Consider the following 26,838-nt stretch of genomic DNA (forward strand, 5'->3'; position numbering starts at 1 on the left):
CCACTGCTTTTCCTAACCCAAAGTACCAAAGTCCAAATTCCTCCAAACAAAAACATGGTCAGGCTTATCACAACAATACCCCACTCCCCGCACCAACTTATGTCTTAGTTATGTCTTAGCCAGGGTTTCTATTGCTGTGAAGGAACACCATGATCACAGCAACTCTTCTAAAGGAGAACATCTAATGGGATGGCTCGCTAACAGTTCATTATCATCATGGTGGGACTTGGCAGTGTGCAGGCAGACATGGTACTGGAGAGGTAGCTGAGAGTCCTACATCTTGCAAGCAACAGGAAGTGGCCTGAGTGTCACTCTGAGCAAAGCTTGGGCAAAAGAGTCCTCAAAGCCTGCCCCCACAGTGACACACTTCCTCCAACAAGGCCACACCTCCTAATAGTGCCACTCCCTTTGGGGGTCATTTTCTTTCAAACCACCACAACGTGATACATTTTGGCTGTATCAAGTGAATCACAAGATAAGGGATACAGTTTATTATGGCAAAAATAGCTCAAACTCACAGTGGGCACATATAGTAAATGCTCTGACAATGTCTGTGGTGGTTAGTATTGTCACAGTGACAGAATCTAGAAGTACTTCAGAGACAAGCCTCTGGGGATACCTGTGAAGCACCCAGATTAATCTGAGGTAGAAAGAACCGCCTCAACTGTGGACAGCACCATTCAGTGGGCTGGGGTCCTGGACTGGATCAAAAGGAGAATGTATGCTGAGGCCCAGCATTCGCTGTTCTCTGTTTTCTGGTTGCAGATGCAATGTGACCTGCTGCCCCAAGCTCTTGCTGCCTCAGCTCCCCCACCATGATGAACTGTACTCTTGAACAGTAAACCAGAATAAACCCTTCCTGTCTTAAGTTTCTTCCTGTCATATTTTTTTTTCTTTTGTCAAAGCAAGAAGAAAAGTAACAGTATCCATGGTCTTTGAGGGAGACCTGCTCCTACTTTTCCCCCCAGGGTACTCTTGAGGAGGGAGAAGTGAGAAATATTTGGATAGAAATACAGAGAAGAGAGACAGTTAAGAAACACAGGATAGCCTCGGGAGGGCCTGGCTCAAAACCCACCAGCCCCTTCTGTCTCTTCTAAATGGCTTCTAAAGGAATGCCAAGGGTGGAGAAAAAGACCTCCCCCCAGCACAGCCAAGTGCAGACCATCCCAGACACCTGGTGACCATGTACGTGGTCAAGTCATCTCCTAATGCAGCCCTGCTGGGTAAAGCAAGCTCTGATCTCACTTAGGAAACCCCTGTGGGCTCCCACAGGTCTTGAGGTAGGAATCTCCTTCGACTGGCCAATCAGAAGGCCCCTTCCGAGCTGCCTAGGGGTGGGTGGCTTAACTCTGCAGGTATCTCACTCCTGTCCTACCGAATCAACTCCCAGGGGCTGGTATGGACCTTTTTTTTTTTTTCATTTGTTTGACTTAAGCAATTCTGTGGAGGAACAAAGCCTTGGAAGAGACCAGCAGTTCCTGAGTCCCCAACAGTGGGAAACACTGTGTCCACTGCATCATCGTCCTCAGTACTGCGTCCACTGCATCATCGTCCCCAGTGCTGCGTCCACTGCATCATCGTCCCCAGTGCTGCGTCCACTGCATCATCGTCCCCAGTGCTGCGTCCACTGCATCATCGTCACCAGTGCTGTGTCAACTGCATCATCGTCTCCAGCGCTGCGTCCACTGCATCATCGTCCCCAGCGCTGCGTCCACTGCATCATCGTCACCAGTGCTGCGTCCACTGCATCATCGTCCCCAGTGCTGCGTCCACTGCATCATCGTCACCAGTGCTGTGTCCACTGCATCATCGTCACCAGCGCTGTGTCCACTGCATCATCGTCACCAGTGCTGTGTCCACTGCATCATCATCCCCAGTGCCGTGTCCACTGCATCATCGTCCCCAGTGCTGTGTCCACTGCATCATCGTCACCAGTGCTGCATCCACTGCACCATCCCCAGCACTGCGCCTCATCCCAGGCACACTGTGATTGTGCACCTGGAGTCAACTGCTGTTAAGTTTATAACCTGATTAGATTATGAAGAACAAGCAGCATCATTGAGATAGGTGTGAAACATTAATTTAATGTATCAAAAATAAAACATGGCTATTCTCCCTCTGTTTCTTTTTAAATAGGAATGTATGTTACGTGAACAAAAACTTTATCTTTCCTTAAGTAAGAATAATTAAAATGGCAGAATTCCTAGTATCTAAATATTCTGTATCTATTCTGGTTTTTTTTTTTTAAATATGTCATGTGTGTGAGAAAGAGTTTGGGTGAGAGAGAATGTGTGTGTATGTGTTTGTATGTGAGAGAGAGCGCATGTATGTGTGTCTGTGTTTGTGTGTGAGAGAGAACGTGTATGCGTGCTGACCATGTCGACAGGGACTCCAGAAAAAGAAAACTTCCAGAACCTGTGAGGTGACATCTCTGACCTCGCACACCCATGGCCCTGTGCACTCAGAGGATTCTGCAATGCTCCTGTTACATAACACTGTCTTTCTGGGACCTTCAGTTCATAACGATGACCCACTGCGTCCATACAATTTCCTGATCAAGTGGGGACGCATTATTTTATATGGGTCTCCATCTAAAAGTATTCTTACAATGGCTAAAATGATTCTTAAAGGCTATCTTGTAGAACAACTACTTCTACAAGAAACAGTTAAGCAAACATATCTGTGAATGACAGCACTTATGTTCTTTCTGATATAAATAGTCAATGCTCATCTTCTGCTGGGGATGAAGCCCAGAGCCTCGCTCATGCTAGGCAAGTGACACCCCACTGGGCCACAGTTCTCTGTCCCCCTTTGTAGCCCAGGTAAGCTTTAAACATATGACCTTCCTGCCTCAGGCTCTTGGGTAAGGGTACATCATCAGGTCTGACCAATGCCCAGTCTCTTGAAGAAATAAATTCCTCAGTAAAAGAGTGGTTTTGATCAACTTGCTTTGGTTATAGGTTGGTTACCTGAGCACATAAAACAAAAGTTTATATTCCTGGACTTTTAGAGCAAAAGGGACCTCAGTGATCATATTAGCTCAACCCATTCATTTTTCAAAAGTGTTGACTATATACAGTAACACTGTTTCAACAGTAGTATGGCATTTTCCCCACAAATTGTACAAAAACATACACTACAGAAGTAAAACTTCCCAAACAGGATCCCTGGTGTCCCAGGCTTTCTATCATGAAACAACCAGTCAGTCACCCACCTCTTTTCATGAAAACACTCCGTAAACACACGCACACAGGGGTTTTCTAAAATATTATCAACAAGAAGGTTGCTTGGTAACTTCCCTTTATACATACAAAACTGTATTTCAAGGCAATAAGTCTGCAAACAGTGGAAGTTTTAATATACAGTTAACACTAGACTTCATCTCTCTCCTAATACACCTAAAGGCTATTATCAATGAATTATTTATAAACCAATAGACATGGGAAGGTTCACCTTAGGCTACATGAGTAGCTTCTTTGAATTTAAGAAATGCAGCAAACCCCAGAAAGAAGTGAAGAATGAGTCAAAAAGATGTTTTTCCTATAAGACTATCCTGAGTACATGATCCTTCTACACTTTTCAGAGGAGGATGCCAGTGCAGCCTGGCACGGTCCCAGGACTTAGAAGATGGAAGCAGAAGGACCATCGTCATCCCGGGCCACATAAAAGAGTAAGTGTGCAAGGAAGAGACTCACATTCATACCCTTGATATTCTAATTATTAAAAATTATCATCTATTAAAGACTATTAAAGAACTAAGGACGGGAATCTCAAAGATCTCTTGAATGTGTATATTCAAAAAAAAAAAACTACAGGCCACAAGTGAAACAGGGTTCCAAGATGAATTTAATCAATTACAGTATGTGGGTTTTTTTTTTAAAATGAAATTAAAAGAGAGAATGCCTGAATGCATTCCATTTAGTAAAGGCAAAAAAAAATTGTTTCAAAAAATTCAGTGCATGTGTGTGTACACAGGGTTGTATGATGCACTCATTGCTACATGGATCATGGACACAGAATTAAAAGTTATTTATCTAATCTAGCCCGTTTTCTAATGAGGTAGAACCGTGTGTGTGTGTGTGTGTGTGTGTGTGTGTGTGTGTGTGTGTGTGTGTGTGTGTAGATATAACCAACCGTCTTATTAAATAAGAAACACAGAGCCGATTCAGAGAAGAAAGCCAAGAGGTCAGAACTAAGAGCCTTACCCTTCCTGTTTCAGCCAAGAGAGTTCTCCGAAAAGGACCTACTTCCTGTGTGTTTGTCTTTATATAGTCTTTCTGTTCTGCCTTCTCATTGGTTGTAAACCCAAACACATGACTGCCTCGTCATTGCCTGTCTGTAGAGACTTCCAGGTCTTCTATGGTTGGGATTGAGATTAAAGGCATGTGTCTCCAATGCTGGCTGTATCCTTGAACACACAGAGATCTACCTAGCTCTGTCTACCAAGTGCTGGGATTAAAGGTGTGTGCCACCACCGCCACGCTCTTGCTATGGCTCTAATAGCTCTGACCCCCGGGCAACTTTATTTATTAACATACAATTAAAATCACATTTCAGTACAAATAAAATACCACCATATGTGTGTGTGTGTGTGTATGTGAGAGAGAGAGAGAGAGAGAGAGAGAGAGAGAGAGAGAGAGAGAGAATGTCTGTGTGTTCCTTGCTGTCTGTCTTAACAAATTCCTCCCAAAGATTCGTCTTCACTTGGGCTCATTATGTGAAGTGCAATGTCACATTCTCTTTCTGTCGTGATGACTGGAAGATGCATTTAACTCCAAACTTATTCTTTTTGCAACATGGCTTTGCCTTGCTCCTGACTCCAACCCAGTAGAAATCCATCTTAGTCATTAGGCATCCTTATTACTTCAATTAGAAGCACACAGCCACAGCAGGGAAACTGGGCTGCAGCTGGAAATAGCTCCTGCCTCTTCAAGTCCCTTCTTCCTTTGCACCTCAGAACCAGTGAAGTGGGAGTCTGCTGACTCAGCCACCAACCCTGAGGCAAGTCCAGGGAACAGGACTGTACCCCACGGCTTAGAGAGCCCTGCGGCTCTCCTTGCCACGACTCTTCCTCTTTCTGTGAATCTGAGCACAGACATAGGATTGGAAAGAAGGCATGGCATTTAACAACTTCCTCTCGGCAGCAGGGGAGAATGCAGGGGTGAGGGGCAAGCAGCAGGAGCTCTGAGTTAATTCTGAGTCGGGTTGTTGTAAGCCCTTGCAAGCCTTCCAAAGGCTCCCACCCTCTGCTCTTCGTGACTTCCTTTCTTAGGTGAGGGATCGTGGTCCTGCCAATTTAGCATAAACGTGCATGCCGCTGCCCTCGGCCACACTTATTGTCTCACAGCCTGTGAGTATGTTAGGTAAACAGCTGTTTCATCGACACACTTCCTTATTTTATAGATGACAATATAGAGATGAGTCGTGGAGAGGTTAAGTGACTTGCCCAGTGTCACGCGGGTAGGAGGTTAACCTTAATCCATGTGATACTGCCTTGGTTAGAAAAAGAAAAACTATTTTTGAATCTTTTATCCAGTACAGGCACATGCCTCCAAGCCTTTGCCAGCATGGCAGAGTGAGAACTGACTACTGACATGGTCTTCTGACCCCCCCTCACAGAGTAAATGAGCAAAATGGAATAAAAAACTTGTAATCATTTATCCTATTCCCAGGCTACCTTACTAAAGATATTTTCTACTAAGTGGACCACATGTACTAAGTAACAGTCTGACAGAATCCCTGATAGGCATAAAATGAGATTCATCCACATTGATGCAACCTAATGTTTGGAGTAGCCTAAGGATGCTATCAAGTGTCATTTCTGTTAGCTCAGCTCACAGTTAGCGCTAAAACCCTCCATGACTGGGGTATCATCAGGCTTCTCAAATAGATCCATAAGTGGTTAGAGAGAAAGTAGCCATGTGTGTAGTTGGTTGTTATTACTTTTTGGCTCTTTTGGGGGCCTGCCATCCAGTTCCCAAATAAATCACACAGAGGCTTACTCTTACGATAAATGCCCCAGTCTTAGCTTGGCTTATTTCTAGCCAGCTTCTCTTAACTTAAATTATCCTGTCTACTGCTGTGGGATAATGCTCTTGTACATTGGTTTAATAACATGCTGATTAGCCAGTCGCCAGGCAGGAAGTATAGGCAGGGCAAGCAGACAAGGAGAATGCTGGGAGGAGGAAGGGCAGAGGGAGGAGTCACCAGCCAGACACAGAGGAAGCAAGATGACAAGGCAGAGCTGAGAACAGGTACCAAACCACATGACTAAACACAGATAAGAATGATGAGTTAATTTAAGTGTAAGAGCTAGTCAGTAATAAGCCTGAGCTAATGGCTGAGCAGTTATAAATAATATGAAGCCTTTGTGTGTTTACTTGGGGCCAAGTGGCTACAGGATCGCAGCCTTTGGGATCGCGGCTATGGGATCGCGGGTGGGAGAGATTTGTCCCGACTGCAGGGTCAGGCGGGACCAGAGAACCTTCTGACTACAGTCTACCTTTTACCTCTGGGCTTTTAGCTTTCTCTAGTCTATTTACCTTTCTTTATGTCTTACTCCATAGCTTGCTGTGTAGCTGGGTGGCTGGACCCTGGTGTCCTTTCTCCTTGATCCTCCTCTGCTCTCTCTTCTCTATTTATTCTCTCTGCCCACCAGCCCTGCCTATTTCTCTCTCCTGCTCAGCTGTTGGCTGTTCAGCTCTTTATTAGACCAATCAGGTATTTTAGACAGGCAAAATAACACAGCTTCAGCCAGGTGGTGGTGGCGCACGCCTTTAATCCCAGCACTTGGGAGGCAGAGCCAGGTGGATCTTTGTGAGTTCAAGGCCAGCCTGGTCTACAGAGTGAGATCCAGGAAAGGCGCAAAGCTACACAGAGAAACCCTGTCTTGAAAAACCAAAAAAAAAAAAAAAAAAAAAAAAAAAAAAAAACCACAGCTTCACACACAGAGTTAAAAAAAATGTAACATAATAGAATGCAACACATCTTTGTATCATTAAACAAATATTCGACAGTACAAATGAATGTAACACATCTTAATATTCCACAATAAGTGTCTTACCATTTTACCATTTTAGGGTACTTACAAACTACAGTGTCAAAGATAGACACAATGGCACCTTTATAAGACAGGCAAACCCCAGTTGGTCTACAAGGTTGCTAGGGGTATTTTTCATTTTTATTTTTTAATTTTATTTATTTATTTGGTTTTTTTTTTCAAGACAGGGTTTCTATGTGTAGCCCTGGTTATCCTGGAACTCACTCTGTATGTCAAACTGGCCTTAAACTCACAGAGATCCACCTATCTCTGGCTCCCGTGTGCTGGGATTAAAGGCATGTGCCACCACCACCTGGCTCCAGGGGTATTTTTAATCTTTCAATTGTTCTCTGGGAAACAAGAATCCTCAGAGGGTAGCCAGAGAGTGGCAGAGCAAACCTTTTGACCCATGTCAAAGAGGTGTTTGATTCAGATTCATTGGTTTGCTCAAAAATGTGTACAGGAAAAAATTATGAAATACTACACCATGGTGACAAGAAGCTAAAATTTTAAAGATTGACAATAATATATGTAGGTGGAGTTTTCCTGTCCTGACTGCCTCATCCCAAATAACTAGCAGCTGCTTCCCAAATAACTAACTCAGAGACTTAATATAAATTATAAATGCTCGGCCAATAGCTCAGGCTTGTTACTGACTAGCTCTTACAAATTAACCCATTTCTATTAATCTATGTGCTTCTCCAAGGCTTTGGTTTTTACCTCTATCCTATTTTGTATGTCCAACTTATTTTCCATCTTGCTGACGACACTTCTTCATGCCAGCATTCTCCTAGTCTGGCTCTCCTGCCTAACTTTATCCTGTTCATCTATTGACCAGTCAGCTTATTTATTAAGCCAATCACAGTGACAAATCTTCACAGTGTACGAAGGGATTATTCCACAGCAAATATGCACTGGTAAAGATGCAGAAAGATTGGGTCCTGTGTACATTTCTGCATGAGATGGAAACTAGTGCAGACACTCTGGAAAACGACCAGCGGTCACTCAAAGAGCTAACCCCAGACTTTCCATATGATCCACCAGTTCTACTCCTAGATGCATATACAAGGAAGCTAACAAGCATGTCCATACAAACGTGTAGATAAATGTTCACAGCATCATGCACCATGACCCCAAACTAGAGATAACCCAAGTGCCCATCAATTGGTAAATAAATAAGCTATGACATATCCATCCTGGGGGTACATGTCAGCCATAAAGTACTGAAGCAATGCTATGTGCTATGAGATGGCTGGAGGACATGCTAAGGGGAAGAAACCCTAATGTAGGGGTTAAGAAAGGGCAAATCTGTAGAGATGGAAGCCGTGGTTCTAGGGCTGGTGGTGGAAGGAAGAGGAGAAAGAAACCTGAAAGTCTTTGACATTAGTGGTATTTGCACAGCTCTGGGACTATACTAAAGAAAACAACAACAACAAACAAAACAACAACAATAACAACAAAAAAAACCCCACTAAACCATACACTTTAACAGTGTAAATTTTAGGAGCCATGTGACATACATCTATAATTTCAGCACTTTAGAGACTAAGGCAGGAGGACCATGAGTTGGAGACTATCCTGGGCTAACTTAAGAAACTTTGTCACACACACACACACACACAAAAGAGTGTGTGTGGGACTACAGTATGTGGATTAAATCTCCCTAAAGGAGCAGTCCTCCATCTTCCCTGGTGTCTTCCTGCCTACTAGCCTTTCCTTTGATTCTGTGAGTTAACAAAACTTAATCAATATTCACTGAGGATAATATTAATTAGTATGCTTTGGGAAGATGGAAAACACACTGAAAATCATTTCAACAATAAGAAAAATTTCTTTCTACTTTAACAAGATGTCCCACTTACAGACATGGGGACTGACCTCAGTTTCTTACATTCATCTGGTCAGTGTAGTCACTGGTGAGGCAGCTGGTGAGACAGAAACATTGGGGGTGACAGATTGTCTCAGATATGTCAAACAACTAAGAACAAAGTCATGCCTTGCAGTCATGGAATAGAAATCTATCTGGGGCCAACAAGATGGTCCAGGGGGGTAAAGGTGCCTGCTATGAAGGCTGGCAACCCGAGTTTGGTCCCCAGGACCCACATCATGGAAAGAAAGAACTGACTCCTAAAAGTTGTCCTGAGACCTCCATGTGATGTGTTGTAGCATGCACATACCACCATAAGATAAATAAATGTATTTTAAAATGCAATTAAAAAGAGGAAATCTATCTGTTCATCTTTCAGGACCCCTTCAGATCAAGTATCCATCGTTGGCTCTGTTAAACCACACAGTGGTAGGCTTGCAGTCAAACTCCAGGGCCAGCCGCTCCCAACAATGGCTGGATTTCTACAATAAACCAGAGTTGGGGGTGGACATCCCCTGAGGCACATGGGATGCCTAGAAAAGAAAGGGCTCATTCTAAGTGACGACCACATACAGACTGCCTCATCCGGGTACTCCTGCATCTCTATACACTAGAGATAATTTGTTTATTTGATAAGGGACTATTTTTTCAGTTTAAATTACCTGAAAGGAACGACGCCCCTAAGGAACAATGTGCATGCACTCCTATTGGTGGTATTTCAAGGTTGGTTGCACCTGAATAAGGTGGTATCTGAGAGTAAGTAACTGATACCCCTTAATACATCCTCTAAGCAGCCCCCCATTGTACTATACTAACAGCCAGCCCTGCCTGCTGCAACTGTTCCACAGATCTGTGTAACCACGGTGTCCTTTCTAGGAGGAAGATTTTTGCATCTGCTCCCATTCACACAATGTGCTGTAAAGCAAATGCTGAAATTTTGCTAGAAAGTTCTATACTACAGTACCAGAAAGACTGAATCTGACACTGGACGAGCTGCCATCTATGCTTGGAGCGTTCCACCTCAGAAATACTTTAGAAACTAGAATTGCTTGGAAGTACCTGCCTTGGGATAGTTTAGAAATTGGGATGTTTAGGGATGTACTGATGCCACTGTGGAAAACATACACACTTTTTAAGCCAAGTGTGAACCAGCTGGCATTTTTTTCTTCTTAATTCCTGCATGAAGGAGAATTTAAAGGGTTTTTCAAAGCACAGAACTAACCCACTGCATGCAGTACACTTGCAGGCAATAATGTCTCCTTTACCAAAAATGTGCTTATGGGTGGAGTCAAGAATCAGTATGCGCATTAACTCTAAACTCTGGTGTGTAGTTAATTAAATTCACAATCTTGTCTGTACAATCTTATAACTTCAATGTAAAGAGGTTTGCTAATTCAACAAGGAGAGAAGGGCCAGTGGGCTGGAAGAAACCTCTAGTTGTTTAAATTTATGAGCAGTGCCGGGCAGTGGTGGCACATGCCTTTAATCCCAGCACTTGGAAGGCAGAGCCAGGTGGATCTCTGTGAGTTCGAGACCATGGTCTAGAGAGAGAGATCCAGGACAGGCACCAAAACTACACAGAGAAACCCTGTCTCGAAAAGTCAATAAATAAATAAATAAATTTGTGAGCAGAAAACAAAAATGCTGGTCTCTGGGGAAAGAAATTTCAAAATAATACTGATAACTAATTTCAATGTCATTCTTATTAATTATATTTAATTATGTAATTAAACATATATGCTGTTATGTATAAAATTTTAATACATGCCTTACCTCCTTTGCTGTCATAATGGCCCCTTTTTTTCTTTTATTGAAAATAGATTTTTTTTTATACAATATATTCTGAGAATGATTTCCCCTCCCCCAACTTCTCCCAGTTCCCCTCCCTTCCCATCCAGATCCACACCCTTTCTGTCTCTTGTTAGAAAACAAACAGGCATCTAAAGAATAATGATATAATAAAATAAGTGAAAAACAAACCAATCAGAATATGACCAAACCACCAAACAAGAAAAAGAGCCAAAGAAAAAGCACAAGAAACATATAGATGTAGAGACAAGTGTGTTCTCACACTCAGGGACCCATAAAAACCCAAAACCAGCAGCCATGATATGCACACAAAGGACCGGGTAAGGTTAAAAACAAAAACAAAAAAATGCCCTGACAACACCACGAGACAAAGAACCTCCAAAGATGCCATTGAGTTCATTTCATGCTGACCATCTGCTGCCGGGCATGGAGCCTGTTCCCAAGAGTGGTTGGTATCCTTAGTGAGACTCCCTTGAGGAGGGGGACTAATGTCTACTTCTGCTTTCAGCTCTAGGACCCCACTTGGCCCAGACCTGTGTAGATACTGTGCATGCTGCCACAAGCTCTGTGAGGTCATCTGTGCATCTGGCCTACTACATTTAGGCCTTGACTCTTTGGTGTCCTCCATCCCGTGGCTCTTACAGTCTTTCTGTCCCTACTTCCACAGAGTTCCCTGAGCCTTGAGGAAAGGTATTTGATGGAGACATCCTTTAAGGGCAGAATAGTTCAAGGTCCCTCTCTCAGCATTTGTCTGGCTGTGGGTCTCTATTTTTCCCATCTGCTACAGGCTTCTCCGATGGTTGCTGAGCAAGGCACCTATCTACAAATTTAGCAGAATGTTATTAGCAGTCATTTTATTGCTACATTCCTTTAGCAGAACAGAAGTATTTGGTTTTCCCCTTGGTCCCTGATCTATCTAGTCTCAGGTTCTTGGCCACCCAAGCAGTATTAGGTATGGGTTCCATCTCCTGGGCTGGGCCTCGACTCCAATCAGGGGTTGGTTGTTTACTCCTGTAAGATTTGTACCACTGTTGCACCGGTGTGTCTTGCAGGCCGGTCACTCCTGTAGACTGAAAGTTTGTAGCTGGGTTGGTGTTCACCTTTCTCGTTTGGTAACACGAAGAGTACCTTCCCGTACCATGCATACTAGCTTATATGGGTGAAGGCTCTAGGTAGGCACCAGCTCAACTTCTCCATGTCCAGTGAGTTGTGTGGGTGTTGTCTTCAGCAACAGGGCCTTACCATTCGTTTGTGGAGAGCCATCAATAGCCTTGGAAATAGCCAAGGTTGTTTGGGAGTTTCCATGGGGCCCCTTTAGCCAACAACTCAATTCGATGTAACCTATCCTCAGTACTGGAAACTTTATTTGGTGGTGAGAGATGTCCAGTTGGGGCTCTGTCTCCTCCATTATTTGGACATTTCATTTAGATTGCCTTCATATATTTATATAACATAGGAAACATCTGCTGTATTAGGTTTCCATATGACCCCCCCCCCCAATGACCCTTAGTTTTAGCTGTCCCTTTCCATAGTTCCTCCCTTGTCTCCCTCTTCCCTCCCTGTTTGATCCTCACATTCGAACCCCCCCTCCCACTTATCCAGAACTATAATGACCCTTTTAAATAGACAAGAGGTATTTTCTACTTTCAGATGAAGAAATCGATAGGTTTGAGGTTACCTCATGTACCCCAAAGATGACATGTCCCAATGATGCAACTCAACTCCAGATCTGATGATCTCTGGGCTGCATCTGGCTTTTACTTCTATTCTTTTATAAAACATTTATATTTTCATGTGCCCAGGACAAATAATAAGCTTAAATCATATTGCTAAATGGCCCAGTTAGGAGACTGGCCAGAACAAAGAAACAAGTGAATGGAATCTAGCAGGGAACTGAACCTTCTTACTATAGCTTTAGGAATAGGAAAGAGTTAACCAATGTATAAACTACTTAGAGTACTTATGAAAATTGAGGGCAGATTGAGGGGTTTTGCACACTGACCTAAAGCTCAGGTTTTCCCACCGTGTGTTATAAATCTTGATTGCTGCAATGACCTGGTGAGATTCCTGTGGCTATTGTGTTCATGGAGTTTCATTTGCTGTGTGTACATTGCATTATAGATTGTATGGACCTTACACTGCTCCTCTTGATCCCCAAGAATGGGAAAGATTGACAGCATTTCCCAGATAAGACTTCAGCTGATTTGGAGGGTAGAGCACCTCCTCCAGGCTCACAAGCAGAAGTCATGGCATTGAAAGGGAACAGTATCATAATTCAATGTCTTCATGCTAAGCCAGGCTGCTTTTTGGGGATTCATACTCCTAACAAATTTCCTTTCAAGGGTAGATACAAAAATTATAGTTCTTAGTAGAAATAACATTCTTGGGAATTGATAAATGTACTTATTAAAACTCAAACCTCAGAATTAGGCAAACAGATCAGTGGGTAACAGTGCTTGGTGACTTCGAATTCAAAGCATTCACATAAAAACCAGAAATGGGGGCTGGAGAGATGGCTCAGCAGTTAAGAGCACTGACTGCTCTTCCAGAGGACCCAAGGTTCAATTCCCAGCACCCACATGGCAACTCACAACTGCCTGTAACTCCAGTTTCAGAGGCTCTGATACCTTCACACCAATGCACATAAGATAAATTCAAATAAGTTATTTAAAAAACAAAAAACAGAAATGGTCACACAGACAGTGGTCATGCAGGCAGATCTCAGGAGCTCACTGGCCAGTCAGTCTAGCTGATAACCAAGAGCTTCCAGTTCAGTTAGAGACCTAGCCAGTCTCAAGGCACAAGGCAGAGATGGCTAGAGAAAAACATCATATGCCTCCTTCAGCCTCTGCAAGGGTGTCCATGCCCCAACCTCAAGTGCATACATCATATACACCATGCAGACAGAGAGGAGAGGGGGAGAGAGGGAGAGGGGGAGAGAGGAAGGGGGAGGGAGGAAGGAAGGGAAGGAGGGAGGGAGGGAGGGAGGGACTCAAACCTCAACTGTAATGAGTGAATACAGGCTACAAACAGAGGCAAGTATGCTGTCCTTGTCAATCTCATCTCCTCTGTTTATTTTAATTGATCACATATATATGGGTCATCTCTGTCCTTTTATAATTATTATTGAAAGTATTCAAGGTATCAGGCTTTTGATTATGTGCTTTCAGAATACTGAGTGTTGCAAACATTTCATTATAAAAATACATTTGATTTCATTTGTAACAATGCTTTACCTGACTTAAAGTTTAAAGACCATCTAAGAGATATACCCAGTATTAGTGTTTGTTTGTTTTATAGTGGTAAGCCTTAAAAGCTAATATCTGTATCATCAGTAGACTCCTTAAAATGACAGGATTGGTGTTGAGTTGACACTGTTCCATGAAGCTATTCCAAATCAATCCAAGATTGAGCACAGCCGAATTCCAGGTGCTACAAGGTAACACGTGGGTGTCCAACCCTGCCTGCAGACATTGAGACCAAATGCCAGCAGAGGAGGAAAGCACCCCGGCCATATGTTCTGTAGATCATTAGCCAGGCCCTCGAGGACAGGGTAGCAACCGGAAGACAAATAAGAGCCTGGCAAAACTTTGCAACCAGGATTCCTTGAGAGGTAAATGGTGCCTGCCCCCGCTGCCTGGCGAGTGAGCCCTTAGCAGATGGCTGGTTTACCTCTCTTAATTCACTCATGCACTTAACCTACAACAGAGAGAATTCTCAATTTCCAAACCAGATGTGCGTGATTGCTTAACTCCTGGAGAACACACAAAGAAATAGCTGGCAGTTTCCTCCTTAGTGGGCGATGTTGTAGAGGCGAGGACCCGGGCTTCTCTTTGCTGCCAATGTGACTTTTATTCCATGTGAAAGTGACGAACTTTCTATCTTCTCTAAGGCAAAAAAACTCCTTTTCTTTTTCCTGTGGAAAATTCTACCTGTACATTTTCTCCCTGGGTCACAACAAGGAAGAGCTGTAGAGCTGTAACGGACCCACAGTGCAGGTCTTTTTCCTTATGAATATGATCTGCCCCAGGCAGTGTGTGTGTGTGTGTGTGTGTGTGTGTGTGTGTGTGTGTGTGTGTGTGTGTGTGCTTTCCTTAGAAGGAGGAAGAGGAATAATAGACTTAATTAGCTCAGCGCTTTTCTTGAAGTGCTTCTGAAAGCACATGACAGAGCTCCATATTCAAACTACCGCCCACACTTGGATCATACACTGTTTTCTCAAAAGGGGAATGTACTGACTTATAAACAGAGATGCTTATAATACATGCAGTTATTTTTATTTTGTTTTCTATGCTAGATATGGCTTTTGCCTATATATAAATGAGGGAGGAAACAGCCTTTACAAGGGAAAATTTGTAATTCATTGCTGACAAATCCTGCTAATCATATGGAATAAATGAGTGTACTGTCAACACTGACGAGGGCTTCCGCTGCCCCTGCCCGGTGCACGCATAATTGCCTTTTTTTTATAAATGGATCTCAACATAGACTCCTTCAATGGCTACTTCTTCATACTGCAGCCTTGCAAAAATGTTTTAAGGTTGGTTCGAGTCTAGCCTCTCACCACTTCGACCATAATGCTGTAGACAGCTTTTCAGATACAAGGTATCATTTGTGTTTTCTGACTTCTGTTTGCCTTCTGAAACCCTAATTACTTAAAATCTTAAAAATATTATGTGTGTGACAGGAATCGTATCTACACAGTACACTGTATTTGGTGCATAAAGTATCAACTTGAATCACAGCCCAAATGGCTCTCTTAAAGAGAGGCAGGACTCTAGAAACAAACACGTGGTCTCATGGTTGAGAGGGCTTGCTAACCTCTCTACAGCATAGAGTCTTCATCTGTAAGTCATAGTAATCACACCTATGGGGACTGCTGTGGTACAAAAATAGTTCAGATACATCTATCACTTAGAATAATATATAATGCTCAATAAATACCGCCTTTATTATCACCAAAACACTGGCAAGCCAGTGTCTGAAGGAAGTTCACAATTTAAGATAGAAAAAAAAAATCACAAAATATGAATTTGCTTTCAGCCGTAATCCATTCTATGAGCAGCCATTACAGTAAAGGGAGAAGAGGAGGAGGAGGGAGGGGGAAGGAGGAAGGGGGAAAGCTCAGGGGAGCAGGAAGGGGATGTCATCATCCCTGAAGGGATGTAGTGACCACCAGCTCAGAGTTAGGGAGCTCTACCCACAGGAGCCCGGCCACTCTTCCTAGGCAAATGAGTTAGACAAATGACTGTCATAAATCTTTATGGCAATAAGCAAAGCAAATTATTTCCTACTCCTACCTATGCAGCAGAGTTACTAAAATTCTTTCCTGGGAGCATAAGCAATGTCTACCTCTTCTCCTCAGGTCCTCATGACAAATGGAGGCACGATTCTGTCAGAATTCTCTCCAGGGAACCAATGAGTTTATTGAGGCGTCCTCAGGAAGACTAGGTGAGGGGGGTTACCTACAGGAGGTGTCCCCTCCCCCAACAGGCTGCACTTGAAAAGCCTTTACCCAGCAGGCATAGGGCTTCCTCTTCGCCTCACAGATGGTGGCCCCCTCCCCAAGTCTTCCCTGGTTGATACCCGCCACCCCCTCCTGGAGGCCACGAGCAATTGAAGCAGGGTTGTCTACAGCAGGTAATGGGGAGCAGCTGGATACTCAGGTGAGGGTCTCGTGACCCTCCTCACCCCATGAGCGCCGTGTCAACGGTCAACAAGCCCAGCTGGCATAATCATCTCGCCCGATGGGCGCAGCCGAACTCCAAGATGCCAGTTTCGTGGCTCAAAGAACGGTCACATACAACAGGCAGCTTTTTAAATAGATGTCAATGGCCCCGCAATTAGCTCTCGCTTCTCTAGTGCTCTCAAAGCTACCTGATCCTCTCACAGCACATTTCTGTACGTTCTCCATCCCTGGATTGAGCAGCCACCCGAAAAGGTGGCTGCTCCATGGAGTTTTCGCTGGTCAGTTTGCGTCCCTGGAGGCGATAATGATGTATCATTTCCTCTTCCTGGGAGGGATGCGAAGGCTGCATAGAGAAGATGGTATTTGAGTTGGGTCTTCAGAAGCCATCTGGCCTTGTTGAAGAGAGCGGGAGGAAGTCAGGAGAAAGGGCGATGGGGTTTGGTGTGTGTTTTGGTTCATTTACTCGATGCTGTGGTAAAATGTATGACAGAAATGTCTGAAGGGAAGACGGGTTCCAGCTGGGTGACAGTTTCAGAGATCTTAGTCCAAGTCACTTTGTCCCAGGTGCTTGGGCAGAACATCAAGTGTGTAGGGGAAGAGGCTGTTTACTTCACAGTGAACAGGAAGCAGGGATCCAGGAAGGGACTGGGGACCAAGTCCATAAACCTTCTAATACACAGCCCCAGTAACCTACTTCCTTTACCTAGATCCACCTCCTAAAATCTCCCAGACCTCCCAAAATGGTACCTGTTGGGGATATCTCCTGGAACTGCACCCTCCAAATCCCTCCCTCTGAGAAAGCCCCCCCCCAAAGTCAGCCCCTCCCTGGGGCTACTTAAGACCACACCTGCAGGCTATTTAAGACCTGGTAGCCATATTTGCCATGTGATTCCTCTTCTGCCCTCCTAAGGGGCACCCAGGAGTTCCTTTGCTCTGTTCATTAAACCTGGATTTATCAGTTCAGTTTGATTGGCTTATTACACCAGCAGCGGCAGATATCCAATAACATGGGACACTTGAAATACTCCTGTCCAAATCATAAGGGAGTCTCCAGGCTTTGAAACAGTACTTTATCTGTAGCAGAACAGTATCAACATGAGGTCCTTACACTATCATGCTGGCTCTTCCTCCAGGCTTGCCACCAGCCATCAGCACAGACAGATATTTGTGAAGGCCATATGAAGACCTAAACTTGACTTTACAGACTCCATCTTAGGGAAAGGCCACCATCTTAGACCACCTGGTGACTGGGGGCCATACTCAGTTCCAGGAAGGACCTCAGGAATGTGCCATGACAACTGGAACAGATACCCTAGAAGCAGCCAATTAAGAAACCAGGCAGTAAAGTTTAACAAGATCCAGATACTCCTAAAGACATCCTGCGGACAGTTTATGGCCCTTGCAGATATCCAGATAATTCTGTCTGCAGGTTATGGTTCCACGCCAAAAGTCTAACCCAATCGTTTCAAATGTAGTTTTGCACCAAAAGTCTAGACCAATAGTTTAAAAAAAAAAATCACCTTGCCACATATCCCTTCCACCCAATCTCCAAACACCAAGGCATGTAATTCCCGGCTTGTGTTTTTTTTTTTTCCTTTAAAAACTCTCCTACCCCTGAGCCCGCCTCCGCCGCTGCCACATTTCCCTCCATTTGTGTCGGAGCCTAGGGTGGTGGTCCATGTTTGAGTCTGAGAATAAAAAGACCCTTGTGTGCTTGCATCGGAAACTGGCTCCTCGGTGGTCTCTGGGGATTCTGCAACATGGGTACAACAATCTTCACACTCGTTCACGAGCAAAGCAGCTGTACTTTACAGTCAAACGAAGAAGGAGTTATCAGTGATGATGACACAGAAGGTGGGTGAGAGGAAAGCCCAGGAAAGAAGAGGCCAGGATAAAAACGGATCGGTCTACTCAAGGGACCTAAGCGATCCTACTCTTTTGTTTCTGTTTACACCCTTTCTATCTGTAAAAACACATGCTTCTTATCCTGTTACAGAACCGAGTGTGGGATAATTCCAAACTTGAAAATTAAGCCAATTAAGATGGTTTAAAAACATAAACGTCTCAACAAATTTCTTCATAACTAAAGACTGTAATAAATAAGTTTGTCCTTTCTTCTGCTTATTTACTTTAAAAAAAAAAAAAGCCATGTTTGCAGCGACATACTTTTTTTTAAAGGAAAAAAGTTCCAAAAACTTTAAAGAGAGTGACCTGTGAGATCTGGGATACAAAGGTGGGTCTGTGGTTCAGGCAAGGAAGTGCTTGCTGCAGAGGACAGTCATGCCTCCTGTCCTCTGACACCATTTAAGATCACAGTGCTTACCTACCGGTGCTCACAGCTGGAAGCTTTAACAGCTTCTGGGTCACTGCAAACTTTCGGTGGACAAACTTCCTGTGGATGCAGGAGGGCACCTCAGAAGAGGCCGGGTGCCTGCTGACTCTCCCCTAGCCCAGTCTTCCACGCACAGTCCCCAAGTGCCTTCTGCAAAGAAGAGCTGTGGAGGACACAACCCAGGCAGCATGCTGGCACACAGGGAGTACGGCTCTCCTCCATAGGGTGGTGTCGGTGGGACGCTCCTTCACATGCTTTCATGTGACTGGGGACAGAGGCAGAGGAAGAGGTGAGATGGCTGATTGACGGCCTCAGGCTGCCTGAGGTGAGTTCATGGAGGAATCATGCTGGAGAATCCTGGAAATAAACAGAGTACACTTTCTGTGTATTCAGAGGCTGTAAGACACGTCTTCTGTGGGCTCACATGTTTGGACGCTTGATTCCCCAGTTGTGAAAGTTATGGAACCCTTAAGAAGGGAGGGGTCTTAAAGGGAGAAGGATTATTGGGGGCAGGTTTTGAGGTTGTATAACACAACTACACTTCCTATTTTCTGTCTCTCTGGCTTTCTCTGTCTCTGTGTCTGTCTGTCTGTCTCTCTCTCTCTCTCTGCTTCCCAACTGCCAATCTACTCATGTTCCTGCTGCCATAACAGACTGTATCTGCTCTGGTACTGTAAGCCAAAAAAAACCCCTTTCTCTCTGCGATGGCTAATCCCGTTTGTCCACGTGACTGCATCTAGAATCAGCTAACACCCAGGCTACTGAGTACTCCTGTGAGGGAGGGTCTTCATCAGATTATCTGAAGCAGGAGGGCCCACCCCAAATCTGGGCCACATTTCTGGTGGCAGCCCCCACGAAGGACACGGGAGAAGGGAACTTGCTTTTGCCTGCTTGCCCTCGCTTGCCCTGACAAGCTCATCTAGCCTGTTGCTGCTGGTATTAAATCCAACTTCTTTAGGTTTTCAACATAGGCTGAAGACAAGCTCATCTAGCCTGTTGCTGCTGGTATTAAATCCAACTTCTTTAGGTTTTCAACATAGGCTGAAGCCCAGCAGCTCTCCAGACCCTGCAGGACTCCAGCACCAGATCAGAACTGCAGAGACATCTAGCCGCCTGGACTGAATGACTGACGGATTTTCAGCCCTTCCATCATGAGAGCCATTGTTGAACTACGGGGACCACAGCCTTTAAGTCAGTTGAAAAATCCCCTCTTAATATATATATATATTAATATATATATTCCGTCAGGTCTGTTCCTTTAGAGAACCCTGAGTAATACACTCCCCTCCCCTATCTTGATTTTAACAGGGTATTTTGTCACAGCACAGGCCAAAAAAAAAAGAACAGAAAAGACTGTAGTTAACATCTTGTGACCACAGGCGAAACTGCCACCCAGACGCTAACATGGAGGAAGGTTACTGCCTGCACCCAGTAAGGAGAGCACTGGAGTCGTTCGGAAAGCAGGGTGAAGAGCAAAGGAAGCGGGGGGGTCTCATCTGTGAGCCCCTGCATGCTCCTGCTCACCTAGGAAAGCACTTTGGAAATAGACACTGAGCATGGGCAGTTAAAACCGTAGTTCAATAAGGAGATATCACAGATACCTTCCTGGGTAGGGTGTGTTTAACTCAAGGTTGTGGGACAGGTGTCCAAAGGGTTAAAATGATGGACAGAAACACTTCCCTGTTTGTCCATCGCGTGTTCCCCACGAGATGTCCTAGCTGAAACCAAAGGAAAAAGCACTTCGAGGAGATGTTATTATAGGAGTGTTAGACAGGGTCCTCTAGAGGAACAGAATGGATGTATACTAAGGGAACGCATAGGGCCGGTTTACATGATACCGTCTAAATAGTCCAGCAATCTCTGCCCTCGCGCTGGAGAGGCTGGGAACTCAGTAGCTGGAAGGGAGAAGGAAGAACATCTACTAACTAGAGGGTTTGGAAGCTGAGAAGACAGGAGCCTCAGTCTTACCTGTTCAGCCTCTGCTGGGAGTCCCTTTGGCTGCGTCACAACAGTGCAGGTTGCATCATGACAGGACACGTCAGAGAGAGATCACACGGGAAAAGAAAGCCAGAGACCGGGGAATGGCTCATCTCACTTTGGGGTATTAACTCACTCTTGTGCGAACCAAATAGGGGGTCTCACAAGAATGACGTGATTCCTGTCCCAGGGTAATCCCCTAACGACCAAACGACCTTCAGCTAGACCCCAGTCCACTAGATTTTATGTTTGTCTGTGCTATTGTCGTTTGCTTTGTTTTATTGTTGGGGGAGGGGCTGTGAGCTAGGCAAGTGCCTTCCTTACCAGTGAGCTACATCTGTAGCCTCTGTTGTTTGTCTGCTTGAGACAGCATCACTGTGCAGCCGGGGCTAGCCCAGTGAGCTTCCTGTAGCAGGTGTGCACCACCACGCCTCTTCACACAGCTGAATTAGGGACCAAGCTTCCAGCACAGGAGCCCTTGGAGGACTGAACACATGCGAACCATAACTGGAACGTGTTAGGACATGGTACAGTGCAGGAGCCCTGAAAAGGTAGAGCTTTTATGGAATGACTGGCGTTTGTTTCCATTAATAGACAATGAGACTTAAAAGCTAATAGGCTAAGAGAGGTCTAGAAAGAAAACAGCTTTTACCGGGGAGAGAAACCAAAGTTTGGAAAGCAGAGAATCACGTGAGCGGGAGGCAGATTTTTGTGACTTCGTCCACTTCATCCCAGCAGCCTGGGGCGGCGTTCAGCGCTGGACAGTTCTTCCACCCACCACCCTCCTCTCCTCCTGGCCGGCTTGCAGCTGATGCAGGCTGTGTTTTCTCTGGGCTTCTTGGTTTGGCAGCTTCCAATCAGCCCCATGGGTTTAATTAGCACTTTCATGCAGACGTTAGTTCCCAAAGTGGTGTCTCCAGAGGTGACCTCTCTCTCCAGTCACATTCCTCATACCTAATTCCCCGTTAGCGCCCTGCCATACTATGTCAAAAATAGAATCCGTAAGCGTCTCCTCTCTCCCATTTCTGTTCTTATTAATGATAACACTGTCACTCCCCAACCATGTATCTTTGGGTCAGAACCTCCATCTTCCCCCTCGTCTCTCTTCAGTCAAGCAATGAGTCACACCTAATCTTGCCATACGGGTGTCTTTCTTCTCTTCACTTGAGACAGGCCTGAACTGACCCCCTACCACACCTCTCCATCTAGGCTATCACAAGAGTCAGCCTCCCGTTTTTCAGTTGATTCATGTTCTGGTTTGGATGTTCGACATCCCCCCATTGGCCCGTGTGTTTGAACACCTGGCTGGTTGTTTTAGAAGGTTGGGGAACCTTTAGAATGTGGAGCCTCCCTGGAGGAAGCTGGTCCCTGGAGTGGCAGGCCTTATGGGCTGCAGTCTGGCCCAGGTTCCAGCCAGTGTTTCTCTCTCTCTGCCTCCTAACTACTGAAATCATGTAACCAGAAGCTCATGTACTCTCTTACACAGTCAACAACAATAACAACAACAACAACAAAACATTCTTCAAGCTGTTTCTGTCAGGTGTTCCTGTAGTGGTGAGAAAAATGGCTGATGCAGTTCTCTTTCCCGGAGAGACCAGAACTCATTCCACACAGCCGGAAATATCCTGGAAGCAAATTCACTCATCTAATGCAAATTCACCGAATACCTGCTCAAGCACCAGGCAGAGATCTAGGGCAAGTGAGTCAATCAGGAATGAATGAGACAAGATCCTTACTCTCCAGTTAGTAGTAACCATAAGTGAGGGACCACACACGTACATACAGCTGACTCACAGTGCAGTTGTAATCTCAGCACTGTGGCTTTGGGGCAGGCTGATGAGAGTTTGAGACCAGCCTATGCTGCATAGCAAGACCCTGTTTATAAAAGAAAGCATACATAAATACATATCTTGAAAGGAAAAATCACCTTTGCTGGTTGCTTTGATAGGATGATACTTTCAACTTTGGATAGAGTCGTTAAAAAGACTTTTTTGAAAGAAATAATGGTAGGTTGAGCCCTGACTGAGCTGAGACTTGCTTCTTGCAGGAGAACCCTTTGAGAAGAATAAGAAGGTAGAAGTGACGTCAGGGACAACTGAGAGAGGGCCTTGAAGGAGTCTGGGTTTCATCCTTAATGTGAAAGAAATCCATTGGAAAGTTTGAAGAAGAAATCAGTTGGAGCCTAGGGAAGTGTCCCATTGGGTAAAGTCCTCGCTGTGTGAGCATGAGGACCAGTGTTTGGATCCCAGCCTCTGCACAGAAGTCTGGTGTAACTGTACTCATCTGTAACCCCAGGACTGGGGGCAGGGATAGAGATCCCAGAGGCTTGCCAGCCAACCAACAGAGCCAAATCAGTAAGCTCCAGTTCAGTGAGAAATCCTGAGCTCAAAAACTAATGTTGGGCTGCTGAAATGGCTCAGGGCTTGCAGCACACAAATATGAGTACTGGAGTTTGAGTCCCCAAGAAGCCATGGAGTGAACTCTGTATTACATGCCGGAACTCCACAATAGATTCCACACCCAGAAGGAGCTGGCCAACATAAACTGATTTGATGGACTTAAAGAAATAGAGAAAGAACATGAAGTTGGGTGGGTAGGGAGATGGGGAATCCATGTAAGAGTAGTTGGGGAAGGGGGATGAGTATCATCAAAATATATTGTGTGAAATTCTCAAACAATAAAAATATTATTTTAAAGAAATTAGTACTCCCATAGTGTGCTGGCTAGTTTTTATGTCAACTTATGTCTAACACAGGCTAGAGTTATCTGGGAAGAGAAACACAATTAAGATAATGCTCCCACCAGATTGACTGGTAGGCAAGCCTGTGGGGCATATTTTTAATTAATGATTGATTATGTGGGCGTAGACCACTGTGGGTGGTGCCATCCCTGAGTCCAAGGTTCTGAATGGTATGAGAAAGCAGACCAAGCAAGCCATGGGGAACAACCCAGGAAGCAGCATCCTCCACGGTCTCTGCTTAAGTTCCTGCTTCCGGGTTCCTGTCCTGCTTGGGTTCCTGCCCTGACTTCCCTCAGTGTAGACTGTTACTTGGAAGTGTAAGATGAAATAAACCCTTTTCCCCAAAGTTGCTTTTGGTCATGGTATTTTAATCACAGCAATAAAAACCCTAAGTCATAAACCAAGGAAGTGAAAAAAATCTGTCTAATGAAAACTTTAAGACACTGAAAAAGGAAACAGAAGACAATCCCAGAGGATGGAAAGCCCTCCCATACTTGTGTGTTGGCCAGAGTAATATTGTGAAGATGGCCACCCTACCAAAAGCAATTTCAGTGTCAACACAATCCCCATCAAACTTCCAATGCAATTCCTCACAGAAATTTGAAAAATAATCTTCAATTTCGTATGGAAATGTAAAAGGCCCAGTATAGGCAAAACAATCCTGAAAAATAAAAAACATTGCCAGAGGTATCATTGCATCAGATTTCAAGTTATTCTACAGAGCTACATTAATCAAAACAGTAGGGTACTGGCATAAATGCAAACACATTTATCAATGGAATAGAATTGAGTATGCAAATAGAAGCCCACATTCCAACAACCATGTGATGACTGACAAAGAGGCTAAAACTACCCATTGGGGGAAAGACACTCATCAGCAAGTGGTGCTGCTCCAAATGGAAGCTCCATTAGAAAAATGAAATCTAGATCCTTATCACTCACTGCACAAAACTCCCAATAGATCATGGGCCAGATACCTGAATCAGCTACATGAAAAGATATAATTCCCTACAAGGGACTACACTTCTACTTACAGGCACAGGAAATGACTTTCCCAACAGGACCCTGGTAAGACAGGCATTAAGACCAATAACTGTTAAAAGGGATCCATAATATTAAAAGTTTTCTGTACAGCAAAATTCATTATCACGTGAGTGAAGAGAATATACTATCATGTGAGTGAAGAGAATACACTATCATTGAGTGAAGAGAATACACTATCATTGAGTGATGAGAATACACTATCATTGGGTAAAGAGAATACACTATCATTGAGTGAAGAGAATACACTATCATTGGGTAAAGAGAATACACTATCATTGGGTAAAGAGAATACACTATCATGTGAGTGAAGAGAATACACTATCACTGAGTGAAGAGAATACACTATTATTGGGTAAAGAGAATACACTATCATTGAGTGAAGAAAATACACTATCATTGAATGAAGAGAATACACTATCATTGACTGAAAAGAATATACTATCACGTGAGTGAAGAGAATACACTATCATGTGAGTGGACAAACAGATTACAGAATGAGACAAAATCTTTACAAACTGTACATCTGACAGAGGGCTAACGTCCACAGTATACAAAGAACTAAAACAAATTAAACACCAATGCAACTAAAAGCTGGAACATGGAACTAAGCAGAGACTTTTTTGGTTTTTTTCTTTTTTGGTTTTTTTCGAGACAGGGTTTCTCCGTGTAGCTTTGCGCCTTTCCTGGATCTCGCTCTGTAGACCAGGCTGGCCTCGAACTCACAGAGATCCGCCTGCCTCTGCCTCCCGAGTGCTGGGATTAAAGGCGTGCGCCACCACCGCCCGGCAAGCAGAGACTTTTTAAAAGAAGAAATACAAATGCCTGAGAAATACTTTTTAAAATGTTTAATAACAACAGCATCAGAGAAATGCAAATTAATACAACTTTGAGATTTCATTTAACCCCAGTCAAAAATGACTTAAGATTTTTTTTAACTCAGTAAATGCTGGTGCAGCTGTGGGGAAATGGAAATACTTATTCACTGGAGGGACTGCAAACTGGTGCAGCCACAAAGAAATCAATGTGGAGATTCCTCAAAAACCTAGAAATAATAGGTCTAGCATTTGATCCAGCTATACCAATCTGGCATATACATAAAGGACTCTATGCCTTACTACAAGATACTTGCTCATCCATGTTCACTGCTGCTCTTTATAATAGCCAGGGAATGGAAGCAGCCTCGATGGCCATTAAATGGGAAGTGAAAATATGGTCTATTTATACAATGGGATATTATTCAGCTGTTAAGAAAAATCAAATTTGCAGGTAAATGGATGGAACTGAAAATTACTATAGTGAGTCAGGTAACCCACATGCAGAAAGACAAATATCACATGACTCCAACATCTGGATGCTAGCTTTGACTCTTTAAGTATGCATATTTAAACTGAAATATCCATAGAATTCAGGAAAGTAGTAAGGGACCATGCAGCCTAGGGAAATAGAAATAGGAACTAGAACACAGGTGGTATGAAGAGGGGATGGGGAAATGGAGTAAGAAGCATTAAGTGAGGTGGGGATGGGAGGGCAGAGCCGTGAGTATACGGAGGGATAACTAGCACTTGAAAGACCCTCATGGAAAGCTATTACTGTAGAAACTTCCTAAGATATGTACATACACAGTATACAAAACAAACTTAGCCAAGTGGGGTGGCACTTGTCTTAAGCCCAGCACTTGGGAGGTAGATGCAGATTGATCTCCATGAGTTCAAGATCAGTGTGGTCTACATAGAGAGTCCAGGCCAACTATGGCTAGAGTGAAATCCTGCATTTGATTTTTGTTTTGTTTGTTTCTTTGCTTCATTATGAGTTTAAATGGCATTTGCCTGTAACAAGGAGACAGTGTGCCTCCCAGGCTGACAGAGACACCACAGTCCATCAAACAAAAAGCCCAGTGGCAAGAATGGGCTACCCCTTCCTGAGTAACTGTTGGTCAGTGGGGTATCATATACCCCACAACAGTATTACCACCACCACCACCACCACCACCCCGCCGCCGCCCCTGCAAGGCTTGTGACAGCAATCACAAGACCTACACATGATTAAACCAGACAAAATCCAAGCGTGGAGGGGGAAAGTAGTCACGAGGTCCTACCACCAGCTGAGGAGATATTGGCAACGGATGGCTGCTGGGAGAGGGAGTTGGCTTTCTTCAGTGATGTGGGCCTTTCTTCGGTGACGTGGGCCCTGAGAGGCTCCCACAATCCTGCAGGTGACCTTACATTCATGCAAACACTAGCATCACTAAGTGGACTCGGTGGGTTAAAAACAGAATACACAAAATTCAGAAGGAATAGTGGGGGTGGAGGGAGAGGAGAGGAACTGGAGAGAGGGGACGGGG

The 26,838-nt window shown here is 44.3% G+C and overlaps 1 long non-coding RNA gene across 11 annotated transcripts in view; it reads right to left on the reverse strand.

Annotated features, from left to right (window-relative positions):
* LOC128117003 (uncharacterized) overlaps positions 1-26,838 on the reverse strand; it is a 170,628-nt gene that overhangs the window by 33,624 nt on the left and 110,166 nt on the right. For 10 of the 11 annotated variants that reach the window (XR_008220663.1, XR_008220665.1, XR_008220662.1 and 7 more), the window contains 2 exons: positions 21,038-21,256; positions 15,643-19,093 (listed from right to left, as the gene is read on the reverse strand). This is a non-coding gene — a long non-coding RNA (uncharacterized LOC128117003). Of the gene's footprint in view, positions 1-15,642; positions 19,094-21,037; positions 21,257-26,838 lie in introns of those variants that run through there. The other variant, XR_008220666.1, reaches the window with a different exon arrangement.

Source organism: Peromyscus californicus, unplaced genomic scaffold (genome assembly GCF_007827085.1).
Source record: "Peromyscus californicus insignis strain IS unplaced genomic scaffold, ASM782708v3 Scaffold_20__1_contigs__length_68692818, whole genome shotgun sequence".
In the NCBI taxonomy this organism is placed as follows: domain Eukaryota; kingdom Metazoa; phylum Chordata; class Mammalia; order Rodentia; family Cricetidae; genus Peromyscus; species Peromyscus californicus.